Source organism: Neovison vison, chromosome 3, assembly GCF_020171115.1.
Source record: "Neovison vison isolate M4711 chromosome 3, ASM_NN_V1, whole genome shotgun sequence".
NCBI lineage: Eukaryota > Metazoa > Chordata > Mammalia > Carnivora > Mustelidae > Neogale > Neogale vison.
This window is the reverse complement of record NC_058093.1, coordinates 86,686,616-86,713,579: the sequence shown is the minus strand read 5'-3', so window position 1 is coordinate 86,713,579 and position 26,964 is coordinate 86,686,616. Positions and strand designations below refer to the sequence as shown.

General features: G+C 38.9%; 1 long non-coding RNA gene and 1 pseudogene across 1 annotated transcript; one reads left to right on the top strand and one right to left on the bottom strand.

The window, feature by feature from the left end:
• Positions 1 to 1,199: 1,199 nt before the first annotated feature.
• LOC122902681 lies at positions 1,200 to 24,218 on the top strand. The gene is made up of 4 exons (XR_006383845.1): positions 1,200 to 1,250; positions 2,844 to 2,916; positions 23,718 to 23,873; positions 24,179 to 24,218. It is a non-coding gene; the product is annotated as an uncharacterized LOC122902681 (long non-coding RNA).
• Positions 3,121 to 3,360, bottom strand: LOC122902679 (annotated as a pseudogene).
• Positions 24,219 to 26,964: the final 2,746 nt, after the last annotated feature.

Sequence of the window (26,964 nt, the reverse complement as noted above, 5' to 3'; positions counted from 1 at the left end):
TAGTATTTTTTATTTTTTAGTATTGAATAAAAGTTTTGCCATAAATACTTTCTCTTTAATTTTTTTCCTTTTTTAGGCCAAGAATACCAAAGACCAACAGTAAAAGACAGTACTAATTTATGTAGCAGGGAAGTGTGACTAACACCACAAACCTGTAATTTAGCAAACTCACCTAAGACAAACTGAATATAAAGGACCATAACTCTTATATCCATTATTTTTACCTGGACATTTTAAGGCCAAGTCAGCAAGAGAGATTTCGATCAGAGACAAAGGACTTTATTACTTACAACTCAGCAAACAGCATAAACATCAGCATATTTGGTCACCTATACCTCCCTTCTTACTGAGTGATACTAAGGGAGGTGACCCCCACAGGTACAGTTAAGTTGTGTTATAGCGGGGGAATCCTGCACTTGGAGAATCTGTAAGTTTTATAATGGGAAATAAGCTTGCTGGTCCATTACCTGGGCTGGGGATAATATCTCTATCTTCCATGAGTACCCACTACACAAATATCCTTGCACAGATAATATGGGATAAAAGAAGTCAGTGTTTCTGTTTGCAAGATATACGGAAAATGAGAGACCTACAGAAAACTGTCTCCCAACACTAGCAACTGGTTTCCTGGAAAAAAGCCAAAAAGTGAAGCACAAACCTAACACCTTTCTGCCTTTTAAGACTATGCCTTTTCTGGAACAAACCCTGCCACAACTAATAAATTCCTAAATTACCATGACCTTCACGTTGCTAGCCATATTTTCTGGGGCAGTGTGGCCCTTTCTTTTGTGCTGGGGGGGACGCCCCTTGTAGGCATGCACTCCAGTGCTCTCCAGGCGTGGGTACTTGAGGTGAATACCTTGTAGGGACTGGTCTCTCTTCATCATTTCTTTGATACGCTGTGTTTCAGGTTCCGCAGAACCAATGGCATTTGGTGTAAATGGGTAGACCCAGCTATCTGGTTGCCTCGTGTTGTGGGTTAGAGTCTGAGATGGGGAGGGGATTGTTGGAAGAGAAGCACGACACAATGGCCAAATCATAAACCATAACTCCATTAAGTCCAATGTTCATACTGAACAGGCAATGAAATTGTATTACCTGTCTCTTAAAATGGCAAGAAAAATCAATATGTGCCATTTCTTCCTGTGATGAATGTTTCTCTTTCCTCCCCGCTGCGGCTACCCACAACATTTTACATTAGCATGATAAGAAACACTGCTAAGTGTGGAATGGGCCTGGGTCTTCAGAAGGTGAGTTCTCATATCAGTCACTGAATATACTGTCTAAAACAACATTTGTCATTATGGCTTAAAAAAAAAAAAAAAAAGCCCATAACCAGGATAGAGTAAAGCAACATTAAATTACTGAACAAAGATTTCTTCTACCACCCTGTAGGATATCTGGGGATAGCAGTCAAGTTTGTGTTACATAAAAGAAAAAGTGCTAGATCTGGTATTCACTTCAGCTCCATGTGGCTTAGTTATGTGGTCTTGATTAAATTTAACATCTCTGACTCACATGTTGATATTTTGAACAGGGAGAATAATCTTTGTTCTGTTCTCCTCATAAGTTCATAATAATTATTAAAATTAACAATGTACTATAAGCATATGAAGGCCTCAGTAATCATGTCTGATGTAATTGTGAAATAGTATTACAATGATGACAATATTTAAATCGAAGTAGAATTTTTTCATAATATTGATATTGAGGAATAAGATCAATATTTCTGTGAGTTTCTTTTTTTTTTTGTAATATAAGGAGTCTTGTCTGATTGGTCAGATGACAAAATTCCTATAAGAATGAATGACATTCTAGAATATGTTAGGGTAATCTAAGTAACACCTTTCCAACATTGTTTTAATTTTTCACTAAATTTTTCTTTTTTCTTTTTTTTAAGATTTATTTACTCACCTTAGCAAGCAGGGTGGGGAGTGGGGAGAAGGGTGGATGGAGAGAAAGCAGTCAGGGGAGGAGAGAAGGAAAGGGGGAGAGAGACTCTCAAGCAGATTCCCTGTTGAATATGGAACCCCACACAGGGTGGATGCCATGACCCCGGGATCATGGCCTGAGCTGAAATCAAGAGTCTCATGCTTAATTGACTGAGCCACCCAGGTTATATATGGGTGCACAATCCCCATATATAACCAAGTGATGACTAAGTTTTTTTTTTTAATATATATTTCTTGGAGTGCCTTCTATATTCTTCATCTCAGTCTTCCGTGATAATATCACCCTTAATTTATGATTCTAGTCATAATACTACTGTTTTTTCTTTTTGACAACTGGGAAATTTAATAGGAATCAACAAATATACAGGAGGTGGGTAGTAGAGAAAAGGTCTTTGTCTCCACATGTGACTAGAGCAATTCATGCAAACCATGACCTACAAAATGATCTACAATATCTACTTTTGTTTTAATAAAATATGGATCCACAGTGATTCCATGGATTTTAGCCACCAACACTGGGAATCAGTTCACCCAAGTACTAGCCCCCCCCACCCTTTTTCTAAGCAAATTCCCTCACCACTAACTTATGTAAGTTCTCATCTTGAAACTGGTGATGGCTGACACAGAAATATTTCTAGGATCAAAACTGAAAGCAGGTAGATGTTGTGGTTGTGAAGCTAAGAATATCACATCTGCCTGAATTGAATACATGTCGAGGTTGCTGAGATTTGGTTCATTGAGCAACTGGGTGACTGACATATAGTTCAGCTATGACTGCACACTTGGAATTTCTTTTAGCAACTGAATAGGTGCTGTGTGTGTGTGTTTGTGTGTATTTATAAGACAGTTGCCCAGCAGAGTTAAAGAATCAGGTGTCATTTCTTTCCTCAGATACCAAGAACCAGCTGTCTCACTGGAGTGCTGTTAGCTACATTGGAGGGAACAACAGAGAATGATAAAGAAGGTAAAAAGAAGTTGAATGAAGGAGGTTTGGTTGAGTCCGGTTTCTTGGATAAACTACAGTTAGTCAAACATTCCAGAATATCTGCTTGCTAAGACTCAGTTTGTGCAGGTCTGAGTCACTCTTTGGGATATTGTTTAATGCCTAGATTAAGTATTTTTTATGAATTTTTAAAATTTTAATACAATTGAAATCAGAGTGCCAGGTTCATTTCAGCTCCTTCCCACCAAACTGAGGGGGCAGGGGCTGCTTCAGTTATTTTGCCTTCTCTTTGTCTGTGATGACAAGATATAAAGGGTATCTGCTGCACTGAACTTTAGACTTCACCTTATTCTTATATATATATATATATGTATATATATATATATATTTGATCTCAGCATATTTGGCATCCTTTCACGTAGCTGTGAGCAGAGAGTGCTTGATTTTATCAATTCTATGAGGCATGGCTCAGAGAGGCACAGGATAGCATGAGTCTGGCACCATAAGCTTCAAGAAACAAAGAATAGACTAAGTATTCTTGAGTGTTTCCTGAGCAATGAAAAGTCATGGTGGTATGTGCGAATGGTTTGAGTCGGTAGCTCTCAAATTGTAGCAGGCATCAGAATCATCTGGAGAACCTTGAAAGCAGAGATTACTTGGGCCCATCCCCAGCATTTCTGTTCAGAAGGCCGGGGGCAGGGCCTGGGAATTTGCATTTTTAACAAGCTCCCAGGTGACGTAGATAGCACCAGTTGGCGGACTACACTTTGTAATCCATTAGAATCTCCTTGTTTCCATGTGTATATTTTATAATAATCCTATCAAACTACATATTCAAATCTCTATGAGTAAGCTCCACCCCAACCCTCAATCCCCAACCCTTCAAATAATAGATGGGTGGGAAGTTAAAGTTCTTGGGTGAAAGTGACCAGTGGAGAGTCATGGAAATGAAGTCCATGCTCAGAGGGACTGCTCTCTTTAAGAACCTGGCTGGCTTGTTTTGAAATAGGCTGAATTCTAATACTTGTGGCAGAGACGATGAAACACAAGGTTTTCTGATGACAAAAATGATGACAACCGACCCCCCAGATGATCTTGTAAATATACCACGTGGAATTGGATGGACTCAGATAAGAACTTAAGAAGGATCCTGTAGGACAAGGTGGAAGGTCTGTATGCCAGGCACTTGCATGTCCTCTCTCACTCTGCAGTAGCCTCTAGAACTTTTCCTTCAATCATTTACTCATGTCATCATACATCAAGTGGTGGTTGAGTACCTACCACATTCTAGGAATTGACCTAGATGCAGGGCTCTCGACGAGATCGGGCATAGTTTCTACTCTCGTGGTGCTTCCCTCTCAGTGTGGGTGGGAAGAGATGGAGAGAAGAAGACTGAAGGGGAGAATGAGTGATGTTTGAGAGTGAGGTAGGGAGGGAGGAAGAGAGACAGAACATGAGCAAATAAACAATCCAGAAAAATATCACGTAGCATAAGTACAGAGAAATAAAACAGTGATTTGATACCAAAAGACAGGTTACGGAGTGGCTATTTCGTATTGGGTGCTCAGGTAGGTCATTCTGGATGACATTTAAGCTGTGATTTGAATGACAAGAAGGAGCCAGCCATGTGAAAGATCAAGGGCAGAGGGAGCAGCTGGTGTAAATGCCTCAAGGTGAGACTGAGGGGCAAATTTAAGGAATGAAAGATTGGTGTGGCTTGATCATCCTGGGACGGAGCATGAATGATACCAGATGAGGCTGAAGGACAGGCAGGGGCCACTCTAAAGTCATTAATGGGATTTAAGTGTAGGTGTGAAAGACAAAACTTTTGGCTAGTAGTGATCTGTTGTGATTGGTATCTTGCTGCTGCAGTGGACAAAAGACCCCACAGAGTGGGGGACAAAGTAGGAACAGATGACTAGATGGGCATCTATGTCAATCATACGGGGAAAGGTGATGGTGGTACTGACTAGGTGTTGTGAGTTGGAAAATATATTCTGGAAAAATGTGGTTGATTAGGCCTTACCAATTGTTTGAATATGTGTAGAGGATGTGCATTAGGGAAACAGAGGCACCAAGAATTATCTCCAAGGTCCTTGCTATTCAATAATGTGATTTGAGGACCAGCAGCATCACATCATTTGAAACTTGTTATAAATGCAGAATTATCTGCTATAACCCAGACCTACTGAATTAGAAGACCACCAGGTGATTCATATATTCATTCATTAGAGTTTGGGAAGCCCTGTGCTTGAATATTGTTTCATTCTCTAGGGAGATGAGTGCTACTTACAGAGATGGAGATTCCTGGGGCAGAAGTCAGTTGGGATTGGGAAGAGGGACTCATACTTTCTCTTTCATGTGTGTGAATTTTGAAAGTTTTATTTGGCATACAAATGAGGATCTCAAGTAATGATTGGTTATGCAAATTTGGATTTCTGGGGGATGATCATGGCTAGGGATCAAGATGTTGGATTCGTTAGCTCATGATCCAGCGAATGAATGGATGAGCTCACTAATGAGAGTGTGTAGACAGAAGAGAGGGTCAGGAAGGAGCTGAGACCTACAAAGTTGAGAAGCCTACACTTAGCTCAATTCAGATAAAAGTCGGTAAGTTGGTATTTTTATTAACTAAGCCCCCCCGCTTTTTAAAAAAGATTTTACTTATTTATTTGACAGACAGAGATCACAATTTGTCAGAGAGGCAGGCAGAGAGAGAGGAGGAAGCAGGCTCCCTGCTGAGCAGAGAGCCTGATGCGGGGCTCGATTCCAGGACCCTGGGATCACGACCTGAGCTGAAGGCAGAGGCTTAACCCACTGAGCCACCCAGGTGCCCCAACTAAGTCCCCTTTTAAAGATTATGTACATCTTTTGTCCTTCCAGTCCTCTGCAATGGCTCTCTGGATTGTGCCCCATTTCTGTAGTTAGCCAATGGGTATTTGTACCGGTGTCTACTTGGATAATGTAAACTTGAATTTTAAGGTTTTACCTAAGAGCTTTTTACCCAGCCCTCTCTGACTCTGGCCTGGTTTTGGATGCCAATTCTCTGTTTCTAGAAAATGCTCTGAGCATTGAGAGTGACGATCGTCTCTCATCTTTCTTTCTTGATGGAAAAAAAGCAGCCAGTGATGTGACTTGATTCACATCTTTCAAGATCAAAGTACAAAAGATGAGGGAATCAAAAGCGAAGAAGGAAACTGGAGTTTGCTGGACTGTCCAGAATGATTCTTAAACCTTTGTTTGTAAGCTAGAAGGAAGCCGAGATGACAGTTACATGTAGGAGTCCACCTAGGGAGATTTGGCTTGGAAATTAATTCTGACACATTGTTTTAGACCAGATAGGCTAGGTAATATTGTAGCAACAAGCAACACTACAATCTCAATGGTTAACCAAAATTTTAGTGTTATTTTCAGTGATGCAGATCTTCTGCTGGCCCAGGCATCTCTCTAGGGGTCCTCCAGTTGGAAACCAAACATTCTGGGCTGTTTCTACCTCATGACAATTTTCTCTCGACATGGGGCTTTAGGGTTTGTCTAAGCAGTGAAAGAGAACATTAGGGATTATGCATTGGCTCTTAAGTACTTCCTCCCCGAAGTGGCCTCCTTGTCCCAGTCCACTGGCCAGCATTAGTCATAGTCCCACTCAACTGCAAAAGGAGCTAAGGAACTTAGTTTTCTGTGTATCTAGGAATGGTTGGAAAACCAAAGAGGCCACTAGCAATGTCTGTTACAGACACCTTTGGAAACATCCCTCTAAGCCTCATATTCTTTGACATTCAGATGCTTAGGCACATGGAGTATGGCCTAAGTGGGAGGTGTGTAGGCAGAGGGGTGAGAATTTGTCCTATTTTGAAGACATGCACTGATGTCTTTATCCCTAAGCCTGTGTGACAAACTTCCAAAAATTTTTCTTATATGCCGTCTTGGCCCAGAGACCATTAAAGAAAAACAGACTAATCTCCTTATAGCCATGAGTAAATAAATATACTTTTACGAGATATTTTATAAGGTAGTCAAGGACTTTGAATTAAGGGCCTAGATCTGGATCCTCCTAGGTACAAAATAGGCAAGCATGGATTTATGTATTTTTTAATTCTATTTCTTCCAAGGTTTGTCACAGGATTAAACATTAAAATAGAGTCCACACAGCAGTGATGAATCAGAAGGGGGAATGTTGAAAACTTAGGCGCATACACGAAGGATAAACTGTGAGCCTTCTCTGAAGGGCAGGAATGGGATCTTTCATTTAACACATCTTAGTTTGTTATCCTGGGAGCAAGTTTGATACCAGCTTCTCATTATGGGAATAGCCATCAGGCTCCACTGCCTTACGAATGTTATATACATGTGTATACAGTCTCACCTCTAAAATTTCAAGGTAATAGAAAGTAATCTAATTATGTGGATAATTAAAAACAACCAAGTGGAAGTTTAAAACTTGTACTTTTATGACTGCAGAGGAGACTATCAAAATGACAGGGTGTCTGGATGTGATCGTTGCACGCACTCAGATTAAATGAGTGCATTAGTTGATTGTTTCTGGTATGAAGATAAGCAGAGAAAAGTATAATAATGTTGGCATTTAAGTGGACCTAATTAGGCTTCAAGTTTAACACTCCATTAAGATGAATGGGAAAGGGTCACCCCTGTTCAAGCTGTGGCATTGTCTTAGTGTGTCTGGATTTTGCCTCTGAAGACAACAGTCTGTCAGCATACGTTCTCACAGTTACCCCTGGAAAGCAGACTGGAAATTTAATTCTTTTAAAATTAAATCTCAGATTCTGGAGGCCACAGTGAAATCCATGGGGAGACCTTAAATCTTCAAGTTCTGCAGCTGTATTGGTCAAACAACAACAGTACTGATAATACTTTTCCTTGTCTATAGGAACTTTCCTGTGCAGATTTTAGTTTGACCTGAATATGATCTGGTGAAACTAACAACCTCCGGTTTACCACTGAAGGACCCTGTCCGTAGAAGGAGTGAATGACTTGGGTAAAGTTACAGAGCAGGTCACTGGTAAAGCCAGAAATAACATGGAGGGACTGCTCAGTTTTTATTGCAATAGTTTGTCATCCATCAGGAAAAGGGAAAAAGGAATAATGATCTCATCTACTAAACCTAGTGCACATGCATTCGAAAGAAAACCCAGGAATCAAAGGGCAGCATAGCACAGTAGACCTGTTTATAGGGAGATGACCAGGTGAGTCCTAGCATCCTGCCATATGGAAATTTGGCTCAGTGATAGGCGAGTAGGAAAAACCTTGAGTTACAACAATGGCCAAGGTGCACAGTTATGGCCTGAAAGTTGGGAGACTCTGGAGCACATTCATAGTCATCACCTAAAGAGCCACAGTGTTACCCCATGCCTTTCACTGACTGGATTTGGAAACTAGATGTTTGGATATTGCTTAAGAAGAAGTCACATATGGTTTGAGTTGAATGGTTGGGTAACGGTTGTCATGATTTTCTGATTCTTTGGAAGGTGGTATGGCTGTATCTCCATTATAATCACAGAGCTGGCAATTTATAATTCTGGTTATGCTATATAGATTTCATTCATGTCATTGGATGATTTTTTTCTTGCTAAAATTTAGTTGCTTCTTTTTTGAAATTGGTGAGATGATATACAGCCTGCTTATCCAAATTCTTTATTTTGTGGTTGTGTTCTGTAGTACATTTGTAGGAAGGAAGTTTTGGTACACAACTGGTGCCTAGACAGACCTTTTCCTATGTCTAGCTCTTTTCTAATTGTGAAATTATTATAAATTTTGGAATTGTTTAAATGGGTCCAATTGTAATAAAAACAATGGCAGTATGTTTTTATTAATCATTGATTGTAGGCTTTTGGAGTTGGATGGAAGGAAATTTGGTTCCTAGAGCCAAATAATTACTAATACTGAGATTCATTATTTCAGATCCCTGACTGATGATGTACTTTAGCTCAAACATTTCTAATAATGGAGAGTTGAGAATGGCACGATCATTTCTAATGTTGATCATCTTGAATTAGTAGTTCTTCTCACTCTGTTTTGTAATATCTATACTTACTGATACTAATCTGACTCTGAACATACAATGCTTCTTCTATCTGCTATTGATAGCTTTCAGATACCTGAAGCAAGTGATCATGTTAGTCTCTTTGTTTTCTTTTTCATTCATTATAGGGCATACAGAAGTTTTCAGAAACTTTTCTTCAAAGTTTTCCCCCTAGTGTTAGTATTACGTGAGGATTCAACCTAGCTTATAAATGTCCTATGATGTTATCATTGATACTTGGTTATTCTTACTCATTGAGAACAGATAAGTTAGTATTTGGAATGCATTCATTTTCACAGTGTATTTTGGCTTTTAAATTGTTTTTGTTTTAGGGAAAATGAAATTCATTTGGGTCTATCCTATTAAATATTTTCTTTGTAGTAAGTTATTTATAATAAATTTGCTCCAAAATGAATCATTTTAATATCATTTCCAAAATGCATGGACAAGATAAAAACCTGTAAGTGGGGGTGCCTGGGTGGCTCAGTGGGTTAAAGCCTCTGCCTTTGGCTTGGGGCATGATCTCAGAGTCCTGGGATTGAGCCCTGGATTGGGCTCCCTGCTTACTGGGGAGATTGCTTTCCTTCCTCTCTCTCTGCCTACTTGTGATCACTGTCAAATAAATAAATAAAATCTTTTTAAAAAAAGATAAAAGCCTGTAGGTGACAAAAAGAAATAAGTAGAAAAATAAGATAGAGATAAGATAAAATAAAATAAGACAGAAAAATATAAAATACAATTATGAGGGCGCCTGGGTGGCTCAGTGGGTTAAAGCCTCTGCCTTTGGCTTGGGGCATGATCTCAGGGTCCTGGGATGGAGTCCCACATCAGGCTCTCTGCTCAGCAGGGGGCCTGCTTCCCTTCCCCTCTATCTGCCTGCTTCTCTGCCTACTTGTGATCTATGTCTGTCAAATAAATAAATAAAATCTTAAAAAAAATAAAATAAAATACAATTATGAGGTTATTATGTACTTATTTGTGGTGGGTCCAAATTGGATTCTTAACTTGTTAGCAGCCAACTTAAAGAAAGTAATAAGATCAGTTATGAGACTAATAGCATCTAAAATGATTCAGAGACAACTGGAAGAACCTTGATTCTTCATACTGAGTCTGAGAACAGTTTTTCCCGAGTTTGCAAAGAGATGACTCTCTATGATGAAGTAAGAATATCTTCAACAACATTTTGCTAATGAATTCCACAACAGATTTCACAGGATTCTTTCGGGATAAAGTGATAAAAATCCCCCAGTGCAATTGCCTGGTACTTAGTAAATGCTTGTAATGGGTTAAATTCCCCCCCTGCCCCAAGAAGTTGAAGTCTTAATGCCCTGTACCTGGGAGGGTTACTTTATTTGGAAATAGGGTCTTTGTAGATGTAATCCGGATAGAATGAGATCATACTGACCTAGGGTGGGCCTCATCCAGTATGACCGGTGTCTATAGAAAGAGAAGCGTTACAGACAGAGACATCAAGGGAATATGGCCATGTGAAGATAGAAGCCGAGATTGAAGTCATGTTGCCACTTGCCAAGGAGCACCAGGGGCTCTGAGGAGCTGGAAGAGACAAAGAAGCATCCTCCCTTCCAGCTTTCAGAGGGAGTGTGGTCCTGCCAACACATTGATCTCGGATTTCTAGCCTCCAGAACCGTGAGAGAAGACATTTCTGTTATTTTAAGCCACTCGATTTCTGATACTTTGTTATCCAGGCAGCCCTAGGAAACTATAATGTGCTCAATACATATTTATTAATGTTTGGATGAATTTTATGGACCACTTGACTGATAGGAAAGGGCTGCTCAGAAATTTAGAGACTGCTATGATCGACTAAGAATTAAATGGATATACTCTCACTGGATATATTTATAGTCATTTCTATTTTTACTAAAGTCAGCACTTCTGCATAGAAGATTTATTTATTGTGGGGTTATAATTAATAAGCTATGATCAGGAGGTTTAATGTGTAGATTTGGCCACTACAAGGCACCATTTTGTTTCCTGTGACTTACAGCTCTTCGTAGAGCTTTGTGCAGTATCCAGCACAATAATAAATAAATAAATAAAAATAAATAAATAATAATAAATACCAATAAATGCTTATTGGAATTATATGGTAAATTCTATTATTACATGATTAATAATGAGGGTAGAGGAAGGGCTCATCCCCAAATGCCATTATTATTATTATCTTTAAAGATTTTGTTTATTTACTTGAGAGAGAGAGAGCATGAAAGAGGAGAAGGTCAGAGGGAGAAGCACACTCCCTGCCAAGCAGGGAACCCAATGCAGGGCTTGACCCCAGGACTCCAGGGTCATGACCTAAGCTGAAGGCAGTGGTTTAACCCACTGAGCCACCCAGGTGCCCCCTCCCCCAAATGTCATTATTATAAAGGAGACATATTACACCTATATATTTTAATTATCAGTGTCACAGGAATCCTGTTACTTAGCCTTGTGAATTTTACTAAGTATGGGTGTTCATGCTTCTTTTTCATTAGTCCTTTTCTCAAAACACATACTCATGACTATAATCCTTATCATTTCCTACTATCTTCAAGAAATCAAATAAATCAATGACTCCCTAAACATCGAGAAGAAGAGAACATGAAAAATGAGCCAACAGGAAAAGCAAGGTCTTGATTCTGGTTGGAACACAGTCTACCAAAGTTTTTGCGAGGCCAGTTTCAGTGTCTCGAGTACTGGCTTCCCTCCTACTCCTCTGTCCTCCAGGCAGTCAAACGTTATGATAAGATAAAGGCAGCCAGGAATGGGTCATCTGCCCACTACAAATTATGAAAGCTCACCAAGCACAGATGAATATCATGCATGATGAGCTCATTTGGAGAAAAAAGATTTCATGTTCTTTTCAATAACCTAATATTTTATTCGGAATGATAAAGCTTTTGAGAATTACTAAACTCCTATGCATGGTGGTACTTTGAACTTGAAAAGGAGAGATGAGGTCTCTCAGGTTTTCAGTGCTGGAGTTAATCATTCTGGACCTGGAAGGAAGGCATGAAAAAGCCGAAAGAAAGAAAACAACAACAACAACAAAAAACAAAACCAAAAATGTCGTGGGCAATCTCTAGGGGAACCCATGGAAATACGGAGTGCTTGAATACTCCTGTGTTTGCAAAAAGTTCTGTTCTATTCATCCGTCCTAGGCTCATCCCACCGGCAGTCCCACCCCTGTCAGAAATATAATGGAGCACAATCTCGAAACTGCCCTGCCCTTGCAACATTCACAGGTTCTCTCTCCCCCTAAATTTGAGCGGAGGCACTTTTCCTTTCTAAAGAGCAGCATCTGGCCTCTTCGTGCACTCATTTGCATGCCAATACTGGATTGCTCTCCCAGCGCACAGCTATTTAATAGTGGTGCTGGTGTCCGAGCTCTGGGAACAAACCAAATGGTTTGGGTGTGCTTTTGTGTGCAGTGCGGGTCGCTGCTACAGTGTGCTTATTAAGAATAGTACACATTCATTATAACAAGATTGCTCTTTTGCTCAGGGGCCATCACGGCGCATTCTGTAAATGAATTAACAGTAGCATGCATTTGTGTATTATGGGCCCAGAAGATGCATTTGTTTATTAAATAAATCTGCAACACAGAAAGTATAGTTGGAAGAAAAAAACTAGAAAATAGAGTGCGCATGTACAGTAGCTATTTGTTTTTTTTTTTGAAACCTCAACGTCTTGGCGAGTTTTCCTCCTTTGTTTCTTTTAAATTACCAGACATCATAGGCCACACTATAGACTACCAGCCTGCAAAAATTGATGTTAAAAAAAAAAAAATTTAAGTTGCAGAAGCACAAAACATTTCCAGAAGTGGTTCTGTAAATAATCACATACCTTTAAAATGATTTAGTATTATGATTCTTTTGTTTCCCTTTAAGTTCTCTTATTTTTCTTAAAGTCATTTGTTATTATTTTTTAACTTAATTTTTATTTTTGGCTAAAATGTAGCTTGCATCGCATATATAATTTCCCACATTAAACTCTGTTCTCTGTTGAAATACAAACTCTGCTTTTGGGACATTCAGCTAATATTGATCCATCTATTTCCCACCTTTTGGCCCAGGTATAGCTAGTATAAGTATATTAATAAACATGAGTCAGTCTGTTGGATTTTATTCCTGTTCACTAATGATTTTTTAAAGCCCAGTGGCTGTTCACAATTGCACTGAGAACTCAGAGTATGGTCTTAGCTGTGGCTATTCGGTATTTCTTTCCATTTATATTTTGTATCTTGCTGTTTTTAATATGTAATCTGGTATGTTGTTCACTGAAAGTATAACAGAAAGAAAATGGGAAGATTTTAAAATAGGAAATGTTAAGAGTCTAAAGCCACAGCTGGGATAGTAGAAAATCTATTAAAATGAACTGAGGAAGAAAAAGGAAAGAAGAAACACTCATAGTCCCAAATTTTTGAAATTCTTATGTTGTTTAAAGGATGAATGCGTTTTACAAAGGTAAACTAATTTCATATTTGATTTCTTGAAATAAGTAATAAAATCCAGGGATAGTAAGTAAAATTTGCCAAAATATTTTAAAAGTGAAAGCCTGGTAGAATGAGGGGATGAGGATTTCATAGATTTTTTAGCTTAGCAAAAGATCTATGACACTATTAAAAAACACCCAGCTAATTAGTACATCTGCAATCTAAAAAAGAAACGTGTTTTATAAGAGAAATGGCAGGACTTATATAAAAGATATCCCACATGTAGCAAAAATACATAGCTGACTGAGGCAGGATTATACTTTTCTTTCCCATGGAATCTTCAATACTTCCCATTTTGTCCTTAAAAAATAATATTCAGCTCTGCTATTTTTTGGGGGGGATCCCCAGCAAATCAACAACCTACCGTTGTAGCAATTGATTTGAGAATTACGTAAGGGAGAAGAAAAATACTAGAAACTTGGTTCCTTTGCTTTCATCCTTTTTTCTTGGGGAGGGGAGGGCAAAAAGCTCTATTTTCCAGAGCATTTTATTTATTCCACAGCAGCTTTTAGAGAGGCCAGCCAATCAGAAAGTCTGTGAGGGCCCGGGCCCAGACTCAGTGCTGAGCTCCAAATGTGATTCCAGTCCTGACAGGGGGATTATAGGAAACAGATGACTTACGCTTCTAATTTGTGGCCTTAAATTGCAAACAGAATTTCAGGAGTCGAGCAGAGTAATAAATGGCAATAGAAAAAGCCACACACAGCCAAATCAGTATGTGGTGGTTGTAGGTTAAACTAAATGGGAAGAGACAGGTTATGATGGTTCAGTGTATTACAGAGAAGAAAGTCTTAAATTACCAGTGCTGAGAGGTATTGCTCCGCGGCAGACAGGGTGGACTGCGCAGTCTACAGATATCCCAAGCAGAACAATAAAAAAACAGGTTTAACATAGAACCTGTTGCTGGAGGAATCATTTTTCCCTCTCTTTTAGAAATGGAAGCGGTGTTTTATGTTTGTTTTGACCTCTGCTGTATACTTAGCCCCTTCACATCTGTTTTCGACCGTTGCCGTTTTTCACACCAAATTAAATGTCGAGGAGTCAGATAAAATAAGTTCAAAATATGTCCGAATTATTTTTGTTGACTTCCAACAAATGTCTTAGTAACTCTTTTCACATGGAACGATACCATTTAAATGCCAGCGTAGAAAATTATTTTCCTTTCAACATTTTAGGAGCTAAAGGAAGGAATTTTGAGGTGTACTTAAACTCGGGAAATATTGCATTGGCCTTTTTGGTAACTTGCATGACGGTTTCAGGCTTGCTTGAAGGCCATTCCACCATATAAAGTTATGTGCGTTTGTTGGATAGAAATTCCAGAGAATTGTTTAACAACAGCATATAAAAAAGCCATTATTCAGACCAGCTTCCAACCATAATACCAGTTAGAATCAAAAGAGATCTCCTGTTGACCGTGGAGAAACCAATGTGCAGATAATCTCTAAATGTGTCTGTTAATCTGTACACATGTGTTGGAGAAACAGTTAAGACCATCATGACACAGATTTTCATTGTTATAAGAAGTCTGGCTGTCATAAGTCTGTGTTACGAAAATTTAAAAAGTGGCATCACATTTTTAACTTTTAATCTAATAAATACTGTGATAAAGGTAAACTTTCTTTGGAAAGAATATCATCTTTTAAGATCTAATAGGTCTGTATATCGGAGACTGTCAACTAATTCATGATAAAGATTGATTTGGAAATAATTACCCCATCCTATATTATTTATTGCCAATATATCAAAATAACATGTTCCTCGTGAATGGTAGAAACAGAGCTCATGGTAGTTCACGATGCTGGTTTGAAGTGGAGCCAGGTAGAAACTAGTTTTTCTCCCACTTTCCTTACGAACAACCTATCTATTACACTAAATTTCACATCTTTTAACTGCTGTATTAACTTTGAATTTGAGTCTTTTGTTTAATATGCTGAAAAAAAGATGTTGTTTGATGGGTAACCTGGGGAAAATGAACTATTTTCATTGTGCTCTTAACCAAGTCTGTTGATAATCATTGAAGATGACTGGCTGAATAGGTTTTGATTAATCACTTGCAAAAATTATGCTTGTTAGAACCACTTTCTATTCTGTGTCATGGTGATAGCAATGTAGGTTATAGCTATTTCTTTGTAGATGGTGTGGTTTTTTTTTTTTTTGGTTTTGTTTTGTTTTTAAATCACCTGGCAAAAAGAGAAAACAAACCTTAGTTGAAAGCTTTTGTCTCTAACAGAAAACTCTTTCCATGCCTGCCTTTTTTTTTTTTTTTTTTTTAGAAGTGCTCAATTATTATTTGTGTCATAGTGGGAAGACTGGGTCTCTATAGGGCCTGAACCTTTTCAAACAGGAGATAGCTTTTGTTTTTATACCCCATCAACACCGATCACCTAATTAAATCTGATATCTCTGGCTGAAGCGAAATGATTTGTAATAGTTCTTTGGAGTTTACTTAATTAGTTTCGATGTCTTTTGTGTGGTAAATGTGGTGATATTTTATAAAATGGAATTGAGAAAAGAGGAGGCAGAATGCACTCTTGTGAGGGATGGGGGAGAGGGAGGTGAGAGGGACAGCAGACCCGTGTGGCCAAACCATGAAAGCAAGGTGGAGCCCCAATGCAAGGCCTTGCAGACTGGAGTCATTCATTAGTTGAGATCATCAAAGAAGATCTGACCTGGAAAAAGGCTTCCTGTCAAACGTAGGCCTGGGCATCTGTCAGGGCCTCAGATTCTACACCTTGATCAGCCCAAGACACTGACACCATTTTCTTTAACAAACACCAACAGTCTTTTTTTCTCCTTCATTTTAACATTTCTCAGGGGCTGGATTCCCTTTCTTCTTCCGCTCTGTAGAGAGTAAAGGGAGCTTGTTAACTTGCTTAGATATTTTGACTGTGGATGCTCTTTGGCCACTTGCCTGTGGTAACAGTGTCAAAGCATAACTTGGTATAATTGCTGTATTTGCAGTCAGAAGAGTGTTCTGTCTTTATGGTCAAGCTGCTGCATAAAAAGGAAGTGTCATTTTGGAAAATCCTGTAAATTATCCTCAAAGGTCTGGCAAAATACAATGAGTGACATACCTGGTACGTCTTTGTTCATTGCCAAGCTACAGAAGAGTAAAATAATAAGGTTTTAACTAGGTGAATTGAAAAGCTATACATTCCGGTGTTCATCCGGCTGAGACTGGTGCACAAGAACATAAAATCAAACTGAAAACGAAGGCAGTAGAACTGGGATTTTTATTATTTAAAAAGTAACTGAAAAGTATTACAATTTTTTTTTTATGCCTCGTGTCACAGTTTATATGTGTGGTATGGGTTAGAAATGACCATTTTTGATGGATCTTCATTTAATAGGGATGTCCCTAATTTACAGATATTAGCAATACCCATTCTGCAAGTGGAAATTAGGATTGTGGCGGAATCATCTTATTGATGAGTAATCATAGATGGCGACCTAGAACCGAATGCATTCTAAGATGCACTTCTAAAGTGAGAGAGTTGTATTCACTCTGTATTTTGTATGTTTTCAGAGTCATTTTGGTTAGGAACACTGCAAGATGGTATTTGTGTTGTTCCCCCCCCCCTTAGTACAGAACGATGTGAAATTTGAAGCAAATGATGACTACGGCTATTCCTCTGGTCTTTTCTGAGTGAGATGCCTGTGTGCATCCTCTTCAAGGATAATCCTCGCAGAGTGAGTGCCAGCTGATCGTTATGTAACACTGATAGGCATGAGGCTGCCAATGCTGGCATTCTTCAGTCTGAGAAAAATGATCCTTCCAGTTAAGTAAACCCTTCCTGTGTCTCACAACCGTACCAAACCGTGTGCTGCTGGAAGGTAATGGCTAGTAATTAGCGTGGCAGGCAGGTAATAAACTGAAATCACCTGCCAATTGTTTCTGAGTGCTTGCTCTCTTTCAAAGTCCGGATGAGTGGGACAGTCATGGGGGTTGGGGGGGGCTCTATATGGATGCAGGTGGAGAAAAGGGAAGGCACACAACCAGGGAATCTCTTTCCGAATAGAGCATCTCCCCATTTGTTGCTTATTTTAGCCCCACATCCTCCCTGAGGGGTCCACAGAGGCATTGAGAATTGGCAGGTTACTTTACCTGCCTGCTGCTCCTACTGGGAGAGATGGTGCCTGTTGAGAAATTCTTTGCTGTTCTGGAATCAAACCAACCTTCTCAGTTTCAGCTTCTGCACTAGAAAATTGGGATTCAGAGAGTAATGGCAGCTCAGCTTGTTTGTAAAGAAGCATGAATTACTCAAAGCCAGATTTTGCTTCCTGGTTATAGCCTACTTCTTTCTCTTTTATGAGATTTCCCCCACATCATGGAAAGCCCGTGGTGTTGACACGAGAGAGGCTGGGTAAAGAGACTATGAGAAACTGAGACGGGATCACTTCTCTAAGGATCTTATAGAGGCCTCAGACCAGCACTCACACACAAAAGTCCGTATGGGGTACAAATGAGTAACATAATTGAACATATTGAGAGATTGGGATGGGAGGGAGGAAGTAATAGTGAGCCGGATAGCTTGTGGTTTCTCTAAACTTGAATGAATTCCATTCTGCTCCAGCCAATTGCTAGATTATGGATATAGAGAAGACAGAATTTCTAATACTTCTCTAAAGAAAATTTATTTGAGTATAGTTGATGTATAATGTTATATTAATTTCAGGTGAGCACATAGTAATTCAGCTTTTCTATAAGTTATGCTGTGCTCACTGATGTGGGAAACAAAGGCAAAAGAAAGAAAAAAATATATATATACTTACTACTTACAGGCCATTGACAATTCCTTGAAATAGGCAGAGTGACATCCCTCTAGGAACTCAGCTGCCTCAATGTTAATACTTTGGTAAGGGCAGGAGGCAGTCATGGCCTGACCCCCCAGGATCCTGTAAGTCTACTTTAACATATAAAAATTCCTTTGGAAACTTCCTTTATCTCTACTTCCCAAGATACATGTTGGCAATCATCCTTCAGGCATATGGCCCACCAATACATATCTGAAGGGTCTCATGACTAGGGTTTTACTAGACAGTAATAAATGACCTTTTCCTAACAATAGCTAGCCCCCCTCAAGGTCCTGGAAACTTTCCAAAATTCTTTAGAGACTTATACTATCCCTAACGCCCTCTCAACTTGAAAGTATATAATTGACTGTTCTTTCTGCCCATGGGTCCTGTCTCTGAGCTTTAATAAAACCAGCATTTTGCACCAAAGATATCTCGAGAACTCTTTCTTGGCTGTTGGCTCTGAACCCCAACATTTCCTATATCACTCACTGCAAGTGTAGCTACCATCGGTCACCACACATCACTCTTGCAATGTTATTGACTATATTCCCTATGCTGTGCCTTTTATTCTCATGAATTATCCATTTCATAACTGGAAGCCTGTGTCTCCCCCTGCCCTTCCCCCATTTTGCACACCCACCTTACCCCCTTCCCTCTGGCAATCATCAGTTTGTTCTCTGTATTTGCAATTTTGATTCTTTTTGTTTGTGTGGCTCTTCATTTGTTTTGTTTTTTGAATTCCACATATGACTGAAATCATATGGTATTTATACTTCTTGATCTGACTTATTTCGCTTAGTGTAATACTTCTAGTTTCATTCCTGTTGTTGTAACTGGCAGAACTTAATCTTTTTTTATGACTGCATAATATTCCACCACAGCTACATGCGCCTGTGTGTGTGTGAGTGTGTGTGTATTCCGCATCTTCTTTGCCCATTCACCTATTGATGGAGACTTAGGTTGCTCCCATATCTTGGCTATTATAAATAATGCTTCAGTGACCTTAGGGCTGTATATATCTTTTTGAATTAGTGTTTGTATTTTCTTTAGGTAAATACCCAGTGGTGGAATTATTGGACCATATAGCATTTCTATTTTTAATTTTTTGAGGAAACTTCACACTATTTTCCATAGTAGTTATACCACTATATTCCGATCGACAGTGTACAAGGGTTCCTTTTTTCCTATATCCTCACCAGCACTTGGTATTTCTTGTCTTCTTGATTTCAGCCATTCTGACAGGTGTAAAGTGACATCTCATGGTGGTTTTGATTAGCATTTCCCTGATGATGCATGATGTTGAGCATCTTTTCGTGTGTCTGTTGGCCATCTGCATGTCTTCTTTGGGAAAATGTCTATTCATGTCCTCTGCCCATTTTTTAATTGGGTTGTTTGTTTTGGGGTACTGAGTTATATAAGTTCTTTATATATTTTGGATATTAACTCCTGTTGGAGAGATCCTTTGCAAATATCTTCTCCCAATCAGTAGATTGCTTTTTCATTTCATTGATTGCTTCCTTCGCTGTGCAAAAGCTTTTTGTTTTGGTGTAGTCCTAATAGTTTGTTTTTGCTTTTGTTTCCCTTGCCTCAGGAGACGTATCTAAAAACACAAAGCTATGGCCAATGTCAGAAAAATTGCTGCCTCTGTTCTTTTCTAGGATTTTTATGGTTTCAGGTTTCACATTTAAGTCTTTAATTCATTTTGAGTTTATTTTTTGTGTATGGTGTTAGAAAGTGGGCCAGCTTCATTCTTTTGCATGTAGTTGTCCAGTTTTCCCAGCACCATTTATTAAAATGACTGTCTTTTCTCCATTGTATATTCTTGCATCCAAATTTCCTAAATTCTTAAGAGGAGCCAGAAATCTGGAATCTTATGGGAAGATATCCTGTTTTGGAGCTTTGAAACTAATTGGAAAAAATAAAATCTTTATGTAGGGGAAAACAAAAACAAAAACAAAACAAAAACCAGTGGTCTGGTTTTAGGTCACAGGTGTTGCTAGTTGATGAACTCTGTTTTAAATTATTATTATTATTTTTTTTACTTGGTACCTTTTCTTTTTGTAATCTTCTTAGATTAGTAAAGAGAGGGGGAAAAGAAAAGCAAAGGTGCACTTAACCATGCAACAAATGTTATTTGGCTTTGAAAATTTTCTTGGGATTCTTGTGTCCAAAGAGTTAAAGGATGATGTCTTTGGAAATTGCCCCACACAATGCCTGCCTGGTTTTGAGCTTTTCCTAAACGGTGAAGGTCTCCTTGGGCCAACCCTCTGGGGCTCTTTCAAACTTAGTTTTAGTGGAGAACTTCTCTGAACACTGACTCACTGGTTCTAATAAGTCATTGTTAAGGAGAATTGACTGACTCTCTCTCATGCCAGCAGTCCACTAGGCTCCAAAGAACATATTTTAGGAGCTGGAAAGGCCTGGATTTTATTCAATTTGGGCTCTGCCTACCTACTACTACTGCAACCTCAGGCATCCAACTCAACCTCCATACCCTTGCTGGCAAATTAAGAGTAATGTACTTAGCTTGCAGAACTGTGGTCAGGATTAGAGAAAAATGCTTAAATTATCGCTCTTATTAATCTCTCATATAGCACAGATGAATTGATTGTGGTCATAAGATTTAATAGCCAAAAACATACTTTATACTGGTAAAAATCCAAATCATAAATACATTTTATATTTGTTTGAATTCAAAACCTTCTGTGTTTTTCCAGAGTACTTAAAGAAAATTAACATGATTTCCTGGTAAAGTTTATTTTCAGTTTAAACAGTATCAAATAAAATTGCGTTCTGACAACTACAATACTAATACAATTAAATGATGAGTTTTAAGAAAGTTTGAAAGCTAATCAGAGTAAAATAGATTTAGCTGTTCAATGGAAAATCTGAAGGGAGAACTTGCTTTAGTTTGGGGACTTGACCTACTGGACTGAATGATGAGAATGACTTCATTTTTTTAAACCAGGCTGTCATGATTTTTACATACAAGTAAGAAATCTAGTAGGTCAAGGTCAATAGAGATTAGTCATACATAGAATTTACTAGGTTGGTAATGCAGTGGTAGGAAAAAGTGGGGCTGGTCACTGAATGTGCCGAGGACTGGAAGAGAAAGAACTTGTATAGGTGTCTTATAATAAGAGAACCAGATTTTGGAGGTGGCCCCAACACGGTCTAAAAAGTCATCATGTCTGTACCTCAGATTTTCTTTCTATACAGTTACTATAATTTTAGAACAGTGGGTTCTAGCTATATTACATCAAACGGAAAAATTACTTGCTTATTTGTTGGGTGCTCTGTTTTTTTTCGGGGCAGGGGATAGTATAATATTAAAACTGTGTTTTCAAACTGAAAGAGAAAATTGAATTTATATGGAAATAAAGGTGTAATTGGCTTAATTTGCCCTTTTTCCAAATGCTTTTAATGTATAGGTGACTAAGCAGCTTGTAGACACTTTTGTCCTCTTTCTACCTGCCATCAGTTTTGTCTTAGGTTTCCCTAAAAATAAAGTATTAAAGTCAGTCACCCACCCAGTCACTAGCTTCCAGTTTTTAGATTTTGATTGTTCAGCTACATAGTAATTAAGAAAAATGTCTAGCCCTAAAGGTCTTTAAAGATTTTTTCCTTCAGGGTAAAAAAAATAAAATTGGTACCTTTATTGTTAATTTAGAAAGGGCAAAACCAAAATGTAAGAATAGAGAACTATAAATTTTGTCTGAATGTATAAGATGGGTTACATGAGCTATTTAAAGAAAAAAAAAAGTTGTGTTTTTTAACATGTTGTTGTCACTTTCCCTGAAATATCTGACTATAACAAAAAGGACTTCGTAATATACTATGATTTTTGTATAGCCTGATGGCCACAGATCCTGTGAGATTTCTCATCTTCTTCACCTATTTGCTATCATATGCGTTCATCTCAATATTAACTAGAATATTGTGATAGATTTCATTTTCTATAAAGTAGGATTCTAATAGAATACAATAGAATTTAAGCAGAGAAATCCAAACACACATTATGAGCAGTTACGTATAAAAATTGCAATACTCAGGTAGTTTATCAATATGAAAATGAAAAGATACCTCATTACAACTATGTACAACCATCATTTCTATGTTACATTAGGAAAAAGTCCTCTTAAGGTCAGATTAATTATGTTGCTAAATAATCATAATTTTCTATTATAATTTGTGAAACTTCAAAAATGAGAAAAATTGATACCCTGCTTTCAGAAAAAAACTTAAATCATCGAAAGCCAGGTTTTTATGAGTCATTAACAGAGTTTGTGCATTTTCTCTAAATAAATTATTTTCTTTGAAAAAAAACCAACTTTGGGGGAGGGGCAGAAGTAAGTGGGTGGGGAGAGAGAAGGGAGCTCAAGAGGCACACACTTAAATTGTCTTAATTTCTGAGAAATGTGGGTCTGACAATCACTTAAGACAATATAGTTGATATGGCTGTCAGGATGGACTCTTTTCAAAAGAATGTTTTTATAGAATATTATTGTGACACTTTGCTCAGATGGATGTCTTTAGCGGTATTTGATTAATGTAATGTAATAAAAGAGATGCACACCAAAGTGTCTGTACATGTCTTGTTAAGTATGTTTGATTCATTGTATGTGGTTCTCAGTTCTTTCCTCTTTCCGCAGTTCATTTTTTATCATTTCAATAATATATCTATAAATATGAAAAAGTTGGCACTTTCAAAGTCTTTGACATATATGGCTATTAATTCATAACTCTAAAAAATTGTATCTTTCAACTTGTCATTTTAAAGCTCGTAGAGTTTATTACAGTAAGTAACCTGTGTTAGAAATTAGATTTTGAACTTTAGCAAGAAGATAAATAAGCTCATGAACCTAAAAGTTAAAGATACCTAGACATAGATCTAAGCTAGAATTACATGAAAGGATCAATTATTAAAGATTATAATTTTAAACTCCCTGAAAATATCACTGAGGTTTATATTGGTTAGGCAGTGTCCAACTTATTTTGTTTTCTAACTCCAGATATCAAATATTGAGCAAGCTTATAATTAACAAATCTATCCAAATTCAGTTTCATGGTTTATGTACTAATGACATAGACAGTTTTAAGACAAGGTATTCTGAAGGCAAAACAATAGTATATATATTTATATTTTCTACATGTTACTGTTTTAGTGAGAGTAGCCCTATAAGGTAGATGCTATTTTATTTCTATTTTCCAGATAGAGGAGCTGCGGCAGGGGTAATAACATGCCCACAATCACACATATCACATATCACCTATATCACCACATATCACACATATCACCCTGCTAAGGGGCAGGGTGCAACTGGGCTTAGAAATCAGAAGTGTGGCTCCAGAGTCTTTGATCACCTCTAGGTGAAGCTAAATGTGGAAAGTCTTTCTCATGGTGCCTTTGGTCCTGCTTCATAGCCTTTGTTGCATAAATAACAGCTTGTTTCTCTCACTTTCCATGTTCTTTTCCTCGGTTCAATTGAGAAGATAATAACTAGAGCCTACTGTCCAGGGATCAAGATGGCAGAAGAGGAAGATCCTAAGCTGACCTCCCATGGACACACCAAAACTGCAACTACCTATGGCACATCTGTCTCTGAAAACGACCTGAAGACTAGCAGAACAGGTCTTTCACAACTAAAGGTAAAAAGAAAAAGCCACATCAAGACCGATAGGAGGACCAGAGATGTGGTCTAGTTAGGGTGCATAGCCCCGGCATGGTGACCCACAAGTGGGAGGGATATCACAAATATGAAGGTTCTCCCTGAACAGTGAGGAGTTTAAAGACCACATCAGGCACCCTAGCCATGGAGTTCCCACTAGAAAGATGAATCCCTGTAATACGCAGCCTTGAAAACCAGTGGGGTCAAGTCTAGGAGAGCTGAAGGGCTATAGGAAAGACTCCACTTTTTTTTTTTTTTTAAAGATTTTATTTATTCATTTGACAGAGAGAGATCACAAGTAAGCAGAGAGGCAGGCAGAGAGAGAGGAAGGGAAGCAGGCTCCCCGCTGAGCAGAGAGCCCGACGCGGGACTCGATCCCAGGATCCCGAGATCATGACCTGAGCCGAAGGCAGCGACCTAACCCACTGAGCCACCCAGGCGCCCCGAAAGACTCCACTTTTAAAGGGTTTGTACACAAATTCCCTCACTCTGAGACCCACTCCAGAGATGCCGATTTGAAAAGCACTTGGGTCATATGTGAAGGAGATACATTGACTCATTTTAGGGCATGTGCCAGAAGGGCAAACGTCTGTAAGAACTTTCCTTAGGAACAGAAAACTGTCAGGTACCGCCATTCTTACTCTCCTTCTACCTAGTTGGCCTGGTGCTGGTGGGTGCCATTTTTGACTCTTTCCATATACCATGCCATCACTGCTCACCCCAACCCCATGTTCCCTGGTGAACCCACTGAGGCAGGCACCCTACCCTCCACAACAAAAGCAGCTTCTACCCCTGCCATTTATATGTGGAATCTAAAAAGCAAAGGAACAAAATAAAACAGAACAGAAACAGACTCATAGATACAAAGAACAAACTGGTGGTTGTCAGAAGGTAGAGGGTAGTTGCCAGAGGGGTAATGGATGAAGGAGATCTAGAGGTACAAACTTACATTTCTAAAATAAAGAAGTCATGGGGATATAAAGTACAGCTTAGGGAACATTGTCAATAATATTGTAATAATTCTGTATGATGACAGATGATAACTGGACTTATCATGGGTGTCATGTCATGATATATATAAATGTTGAATCGGTATGCTGTATACCTGAAACTAATATAATATATGTCAACTGTATTAAAAAAAAAAGAAGGAAAAAGAGCAGCTGGAAGCTTGAAAGAGGGAGTCTGTTTAAATGGCACAGCTAAAACAAAAGAAAAATCTTTAGCACATACCCAGTGGTTTATTCTGCTCAATTTTTATCTAGAAATACTACATGATTATTGATTAAAGTGAATCCTTAATTCAATAGAATGCCCAAGAGATCAGTTTGCTCTGGGTAATGAGATGTTCTGAAGAACTGAAAATGACCAAGAAACCCATGTTGTTGTTTATTTCCTCATTTTTCTGTTAAAAATACATGTGAAAATATGCGTGCATCCATTTCCCTCAAAAGTGAAGGTCTAGTGAAATGAATGAAATACTTGATCAGTGAATTCCTTCATAGCCAAAAAGAAAAGAAAGAAAGAAATGGACAAAGGAAGAGAGAGAGAGAGAAAAGAAAAGAGAAGAGAAGAGAAGAAAAGAAAAGAGAAGAAAGAAAGAAAGAAGGAAGGAAGGAAGAAACTAATGGGCCAACATTGGGACAGCGAGTCCGAAGTGTTCCACGTAATGAGCTCTGACTCAGAGAGGATTTGGGGCTCTGGAGTGCCAGGCTAGCACATCATGTGTGAATAAGCTCGTGGCAGCGGCTAAGGGTGAGGCCCGAGGACATGGTTTATGTTGGAGCCTCACCGTGTTCTGGGTGACTCATGTACACTAAACAGCAGAGTCATGAACCATTTACACACACCCAATATCAGGTTCACTCCAAGGCTGTTCTCCCGCAGCCATTTTACGGCTCTCTCTAAAAAGCACAGAAATTGGTTTGGCCTTTCCCAGGGGCAGCATGAAGAGGAATTCAAGAACAGAGGGCCTTGAGGTCCCGCCGGGCCTGCCTGGGGAGACTGTTCACCCTCTGGGCTCCGAAAGGTGCGCACACAGTACTTTTCTCCGTCTGGTGCTGTGTGGAAGAAGTAGGTTTGGGGTCCCTTAGAGGCCTAGCTCTCAGCAATGTCCTCACCACCTCTGAGACCTTGGGCGATTCAGTTGTTATTCTTGGGTATGGCTTTCTTGGAAAACTATATATCTTACAGAATGGGATGGCAGAATTTTATGCCTTTATAGAAAATTAACAGAGAAGAAATTGTAATATTATTTTCAGGAGTCCCTCATCCAGTTGCTTCAGCTCAGGAATGACTGACACCAGAGAACTAATCAACAATGTTAATTTTGTTCAGTTTTATGTCTGTTTAGTGTCAAGTGAGAGGAAGAGAGGGTTTAAAATGTGCACTAGTAATTTTTGATATGTATACAAGGCTTTTTGAAACTATAAATAAAGGAACCTATGCAAGGACTAAGAGAAGGGCAAAAGAAAGATGTGTTCAACATTGCAGGCTAAAAGCACATATGGGCATCTTCTGGGTAAGAAAGCCTGGTCTACGGTGCACTGTTCACGGAGCGCCCCATCCGTGGCCCAGCAACTCCTCCGAGCCTCTGAGTCCCCCTGCCTGAGCCAGGACTGCCTCTGCTCATAATCAGTGCTCTGGAGCTAGCCTGGGGAAAGGAGGGGCCTCGAGGGAGTTAACCATGTTGTTGAAGGTTATACATTTGGGAGACACATTGACTAAAAGGAATCCAGCTCATAGTCGTAGATGATCCTCTGTTCTTGGAGATAGAGAATTGGAGAGGAACACCGTGTTTGTCACCTTAATGTGTCCAGGTCTGGCACTACTCTTTAGTACGTACACTGGGCAAGTCCTCTCACCTGTTGGGGACTAACTTACTGCGTCTGGGAATGGAGGGAGCTGGACCCAAAGGTCTCTAAGGGCTTGAGTTTGCGTGCTAGTGACTGGACTTTTCTATGTAAACACTAAGAATATTTACAGTAACTATGGAGAAGGACTGTGTCCTTGCTGATAATTGTAAATGTCCATTATGTCAAAATGCACGATGGTAAAAAGTGAAGTTGAAA